Source organism: Spea bombifrons, chromosome 9 (genome assembly GCF_027358695.1).
Source record: "Spea bombifrons isolate aSpeBom1 chromosome 9, aSpeBom1.2.pri, whole genome shotgun sequence".
Lineage (NCBI taxonomy): Eukaryota > Metazoa > Chordata > Amphibia > Anura > Pelobatidae > Spea > Spea bombifrons.
The window spans coordinates 14,849,978-14,854,977 of NC_071095.1; the positions used below are offsets into that span (position 1 = coordinate 14,849,978).

General features: G+C 49.1%; 12 non-coding genes and 3 pseudogenes across 12 annotated transcripts in view; all 15 read right to left on the reverse strand.

Moving 5' to 3' along the window:
* LOC128465001 (5S ribosomal RNA) overlaps positions 1 to 33 on the reverse strand; it is a 119-nt gene extending 86 nt beyond the window's left edge. The window contains exon 1 of the ribosomal RNA XR_008344803.1: positions 1 to 33. This exon is cut by the window's left edge and continues 86 nt beyond it. This is a non-coding gene — a ribosomal RNA (5S ribosomal RNA).
* Positions 34 to 269: 236 nt separating this feature from the next.
* Positions 270 to 388, reverse strand: LOC128464540 (5S ribosomal RNA). The gene has a single exon (XR_008344368.1). It is a non-coding gene; the product is annotated as a 5S ribosomal RNA (ribosomal RNA).
* Positions 389 to 603: 215 nt separating this feature from the next.
* Positions 604 to 722, reverse strand: LOC128463051 (5S ribosomal RNA). Its single transcript, XR_008342966.1, has one exon. It is a non-coding gene; the product is annotated as a 5S ribosomal RNA (ribosomal RNA).
* A 188-nt stretch (positions 723 to 910) lies between these two features.
* Positions 911 to 1,029, reverse strand: LOC128464908 (5S ribosomal RNA). The gene has a single exon (XR_008344715.1). It is a non-coding gene; the product is annotated as a 5S ribosomal RNA (ribosomal RNA).
* Positions 1,030 to 1,241: 212 nt separating this feature from the next.
* On the reverse strand, positions 1,242 to 1,350 carry LOC128465774 (uncharacterized; annotated as a pseudogene).
* A 290-nt stretch (positions 1,351 to 1,640) lies between these two features.
* On the reverse strand, positions 1,641 to 1,759 carry LOC128464382 (5S ribosomal RNA). Its single transcript, XR_008344221.1, has one exon. It is a non-coding gene; the product is annotated as a 5S ribosomal RNA (ribosomal RNA).
* Positions 1,760 to 1,969: 210 nt separating this feature from the next.
* LOC128465013 (5S ribosomal RNA) lies at positions 1,970 to 2,088 on the reverse strand. Its single transcript, XR_008344814.1, has one exon. It is a non-coding gene; the product is annotated as a 5S ribosomal RNA (ribosomal RNA).
* Positions 2,089 to 2,366: 278 nt separating this feature from the next.
* Positions 2,367 to 2,485, reverse strand: LOC128463463 (5S ribosomal RNA). Its single transcript, XR_008343357.1, has one exon. It is a non-coding gene; the product is annotated as a 5S ribosomal RNA (ribosomal RNA).
* Positions 2,486 to 2,692: 207 nt separating this feature from the next.
* On the reverse strand, positions 2,693 to 2,811 carry LOC128463465 (5S ribosomal RNA). The gene has a single exon (XR_008343359.1). It is a non-coding gene; the product is annotated as a 5S ribosomal RNA (ribosomal RNA).
* Positions 2,812 to 3,044: 233 nt separating this feature from the next.
* Positions 3,045 to 3,163, reverse strand: LOC128462728 (5S ribosomal RNA). The gene has a single exon (XR_008342661.1). It is a non-coding gene; the product is annotated as a 5S ribosomal RNA (ribosomal RNA).
* Positions 3,164 to 3,393: 230 nt separating this feature from the next.
* Positions 3,394 to 3,512, reverse strand: LOC128464891 (5S ribosomal RNA). The gene has a single exon (XR_008344699.1). It is a non-coding gene; the product is annotated as a 5S ribosomal RNA (ribosomal RNA).
* A 218-nt stretch (positions 3,513 to 3,730) lies between these two features.
* LOC128466210 (uncharacterized) lies at positions 3,731 to 3,839 on the reverse strand (annotated as a pseudogene).
* Positions 3,840 to 4,093: 254 nt separating this feature from the next.
* On the reverse strand, positions 4,094 to 4,212 carry LOC128462540 (5S ribosomal RNA). The gene has a single exon (XR_008342484.1). It is a non-coding gene; the product is annotated as a 5S ribosomal RNA (ribosomal RNA).
* Positions 4,213 to 4,434: 222 nt separating this feature from the next.
* LOC128465635 (uncharacterized) lies at positions 4,435 to 4,553 on the reverse strand (annotated as a pseudogene).
* Positions 4,554 to 4,813: 260 nt separating this feature from the next.
* Positions 4,814 to 4,932, reverse strand: LOC128464486 (5S ribosomal RNA). The gene has a single exon (XR_008344318.1). It is a non-coding gene; the product is annotated as a 5S ribosomal RNA (ribosomal RNA).
* Between the last annotated feature and the right edge of the window lie 68 nt (positions 4,933 to 5,000).

Sequence of the window (5,000 nt, forward strand, 5' to 3'; positions counted from 1 at the left end):
ATCGGGCGCTTTCAGGGTGGTATGGCCGCAGGTGTGAACGTGTTTTATTTTACTTCTCTTATTCTGTTGCAGCTGCTGCTGCTGCTGCTGCTGCTGCTGCTGCTGCTGCTGCTGCTGCTGCTGCTGCTGCTTGTCGTCAGACAGAAAGAATTATAAGCCCTGGGACAGGACAGAGAAGGTGAGAAGGTTCAAATAAGGGTTTAAAGCTTTGATGATGAGCAAGAAACACATGGCAAAAAGCTCTCCCCGGACTGTGAGAAAAAATTAAATGCCTACAGCACCTGGTATTCCCAGGCGGTCTCCCATCCAGTTACTAACCAGGCCCAACCCTGCTTAGTTTCCGAGATCAGACGAGATCGGGCGCTTTCAGGGTGGTATGGCCGCAGGTGTGAAAGCGTTTTATTTTACTTCTCTTATTCTGTTGCTGCTGCTGCTGCTGCTGCTGCTGCTGCTGCTGCTGCTGCTTGTCATCAGACAGAAATAATTATAAGCCCTGGGACAGGACAGAGAAGGTGAGAAGGTTCAAATAAGGGTTTAAAGCTTTTATGATGAGCAAGAAACACATGGCAAAAAGCTCTCCCCGGACTGTGAGAAAAAATTAAAAGCCTACAACACCTGGTATTCCCAGGCGGTCTCCCATCCAGGTACTAACCTGGCCCAACTCTGCTTAGCTTCCGAGATCAGACGAGATCGGGCGCTTTCAGGGTGGTATGGCTGCAGGTGTGAAAGTTTTTTATTTTACTTCTCTTATTCTGTTGCTGCTGCTGCTGCTTGTCGTCAGACAGAAAGAATTATAAGCCCTGGGACAGGACAGAGAAGGTGAGAAGGTTCAAATAAGGGTTTAAAGCTTTGATGATGAGCAAGAAACACATGGCAAAAACCTCTCCCCGGACTGTGAGAAAAAATTAAAAGCCTACAACACCTGGTATTCCCAGGCGGTCTCCCATCCAGGTACTAACCAGGCCCAACCCTGCTTAGTTTCCGAGATCAGACATGATCGGGCGCTTTCAGGGTGGTATGGCCGCAGGTGTGAAAGTTTTTTATTTTACTTCTCTTATTCTGTTGCTGCTGCTGCTGCTGCTGCTGCTGCTGCTGCTGCTGCTTGTCGTCAGACAGAAAGAATTATAAGCCCTGGGACAGGACAGAGAAGGTGAGAAGGTCCAAATAAGGGTTTAAAGCTTTGATGATGAGCAAGAAACACATGGCAAAAAGCTCTCCCCGGACTGTGAGAAAAAATTAAAAGCCTACAACACCTGGTATTCCCAGGCGGTCTCCCAACCAGGTACTAACCAGGCCCAACCCTGCTTAGCTTCCGAGATCAGGTGCTTTCAGGGTGGTATGGCCGCAGGTGTGAAAGTGTTTTATTTTACTTCTCTTATTCTGTTGCTGCTGCTGCTGCTGCTGCTGCTGCTGCTGCTGCTGCTGCTGCTGCTGCTGCTGCTGCTGCTGCTGCTGCTGCTGCTGCTGCTGCTGCTGCTGCTGCTGCTGCTGCTGCTGCTTGTCATCGTCAGACAGAAAGAATTATAAGCCCTGGGACAGGACAGAGAAGGTGAGAAGGTTCAAATAAGGGTTTAAAGCTTTGATGATGAGCAAGAAACACATGGCAAAAAGCTCTCCCCGGACTGTGAGAAAAAATTAAAAGCCTACAACACCTGGTATTCCCAGGCGGTCTCCCATCCAGGTACTAACTAGGCCCAACCCTGCTTAGCTTCTGAGATCAGATGAGATCGGGCGCTTTCAGGGTGGTATGGCTGCAGGAGTGAAAGTTTTTTATTTTACTTCTCTTATTCTGTTGCTGCTGCTGCTGCTGCTGCTGCTGCTGCTGCTGCTGCTTGTCATCAGACAGAAATAATTATAAGCCCTGGGACAGGACAGAGAAGGTGAGAAGGTTCAAATAAGGGTTTAAAGCTTTGATGATGAGCAAGAAACACATGGCAAAAAGCTCTCCCCGGACTGTGAGAAAAGAAAAAGCCTACAACACCTGGTATTCCCAGGCGGTCTCCCATCCAGGTACTAACCAGGCCCAACCCTGCTTAGCTTCCGAGATCAGACGAGATCGGGCGCTTTCAGGGTGGTATGGCCGCAGGTGTGAAAGTTTTTTATTTTACTTCTCTTATTCTGTTGCTGCTGCTGCTGCTGCTGCTGCTGCTGTTGCTGCTGCTGCTGCTGCTGTTGCTGCTGCTGTTGCTGCTGTTGCTGCTGCTGCTGCTGCTGCTGCTGCTGCTGCTTGTCGTCAGACAGAAAGAATTATAAGCCCTGGGACAGGACAGAGAAGGTGAGAAGGTTCAAATAAGGGTTTAAAGCTTTGATGATGAGCAAGAAACACATGGCAAAAAGCTCTCCCCGGACTGTGAGAAAAAATTAAAAGCCTACAACACCTGGTATTCCCAGGCGGTCTCCCATCCAGGTACTAACCAGGCCCAACCCTGCTTAGTTTCCGAGATCAGACGAGATCGGGCGCTTTCAGGGTGGTATGGCCGCAGGTGTGAAAGTGTTTTATTTTACTTCTCTTATTCTGTTGCTGCTGCTGCTGCTGCTGCTGCTGCTGCTGCTTGTCGTCAGACAGAAAGAATTATAAGCCCTGGGACAGGACAGAGAAGGTGAGAAGGTTCAAATAATGGTTTAAAGCTTTGATGATGAGCAAGAAACACATGGCAAAAAGCTCTCCCCGGACTGTGAGAAAAAAATTAAAAGCCTACAACACCTGGTATTCCCAGGCGGTCTCCCATCCAGGTACTAACCAGGCCCAACCCTGCTTAGTTTCCGAGATCAGACGAGATCGGGCGCTTTCAGGGTGGTATGGCCGCAGGTGCGAAAGTTTTTTATTTTACTTCTCTTATTCTGTTGCTGCTGCTGCTGCTGCTGCTGCTGCTGCTGCTGCTGCTACTGCTGCTGCTGCTGCTGCTTGTCGTCAGACAGAAAGAATTATAAGCCCTGGGACAGGACAGAGAAGGTGAGAAGGTTCAAATAAGGGTTTAAAGCTTTGATGATGAGCAAGAAACACATGGCAAAAAGCTCTCCCCGGACTGTGAGAAAAAATTAAAAGCCTACAACACCTGGTATTCCCAGGCGGTCTCCCATCCAGGTACTAACCAGGCCCAACCCTGCTTAGCTTCCGAGATCAGACGAGATCAGGCGCTTTCAGGGTGGTATGGCCGCAGGTGTGAAAGTTTTTTATTTTACTTCTCTTATTCTGCTGCTGCTGCTTTTGCTGCTGCTGCTGCTTTTGCTGCTGCTGCTGCTGCTGCTGCTGCTTGTCGTCAGACAGAAAGAATTATAAGCCCTGGGACAGGACAGAGAAGGTGAGAAGGTTCAAATAAGGGTTTAAAGCTTTGATGATGAGCAAGAAACACATGGCTAAAAGCTCTCCCCGGACTGTGAGAAAAAATTAAAAGCCTTCAACACCTGGTATTCCCAGGCGGTCTCCCATCCAGGTACTAACCAGGTCCAACTCTGCTTAGCTTCCGAGATCAGATGAGATCGGGCGCTTTCAGGGTGGTATGGCCACAGGTGTGAAAGTGTTTTATTTTACTTCTCTTATTCTGTTGCTGCTGCTGCTGCTGCTGCTGCTGCTGCTGCTGCTGCTTGTCGTCGTCGTCAGACAGAAAGAATTATAAGCCCTGGGACAGGACAGAGAAGGTGAGAAGGTCCAAATAAGGGTTTAAAGCTTTGATGATGAGCAAGAAACACATGGCAAAAAGCTCTCCCCGGACTGTGAGAAAAAATTAAAAGCCTACAACACCTGGTATTCCCAGACGGTCTCCCATCCAGGTACTAACCAAGCCCAACCCTGCTTAGCTTCCGAGATCAGGCGCTTTCAGGGTGGTATGGCCGCAGGTGTGAAAGTGTTTTGTTTTACTTCTCTTATTCTGTTGCTGCTGCTGCTGCTGCTGCTGCTGCTGCTGCTGCTGCTGCTGCTGCTGCTGCTGCTGCTGCTGCTGCTGCTGCTGCTTGTCATCGTCAGACAGAAAGAATTATAAGCCCTGGGACAGGACAGAGAAGGTGAGAAGGTTCAAATAAGGGTTTAAAGCTTTGATGATGAGCAAGAAACACATGGCAAAAAGCTCTCCCCGGACTGTGAGAAAAAATTAAAAGCCTACAACACCTGGTATTCCCAGGCGGTCTCCCATCCAGGTACTAACCAGGCCCAACCCTGCTTAGCTTCCGAGATCAGACGAGATCGGGCGCTTTCAGGGTGGTATGGCCACAGGTGTGAAGGTGTTTTATTTTACTTCTCTTATTCTTCTTCTGCTGCTGCTGCTGCTGCTGCTGCTGCTGCTACTGCTGCTGCTGCTGCTTGTCATCAGACAGAAAAAATTATAAGCCCTGGGACAGGACAGAGAAGGTGAGAAGGTTCAAATAAGGGTTTAAAGCTTTGATGATGAGCAAGAAACACATGGCAAAAAGCTCTCCCCGGACTGTGAGAAAAGAAAAAGCCTACAACACCTGGTATTCCCAGGCGGTCTCCCATCCAGGTACTAACCAGGCCCAACTCTGCTTAGCTTCCGAGATCAGACAAGTGCGGGTGTTTTCAGGGTGGTATGGCTGCAGGTGTGAAAGTTTATTATTTTACTTCTCTTATTCTGTTGCTGCTGCTTCTGCTGCTGCTGCTTCTGCTGCTGCTGCTGCTTCTGCTGCTGCTTCTGCTGCTGCTTCTGCTGCTGCTTCTGCTGCTGCTTCTGCTTCTGCTGCTGCTGCTTCTGCTTGTCGTCAGACAGAAAGAATTTTAAGCCCTGGGACAGGACAGAGAAGGTGAGAAGGTTCAAATAAGGGTTTTGAAAAAGCTCTCCCCGGACTGTGAGAAAAAATTAAAAGCCTACAACACCTGGTATTCCCAGGCGGTCTCCCATCCAGGTACTAACCAGGCCCAACCCTGCTTAGCTTCCCAGATCAGACGAGATCGGGCGCTTTCAGGGTGGTATGGCTGCAGGTGTGAAAGTTTTTTATTTTACTTCTCTTATTCTGCTGCTGCTGCTGCTGCTGCTGCTGCTGCTGCTGCT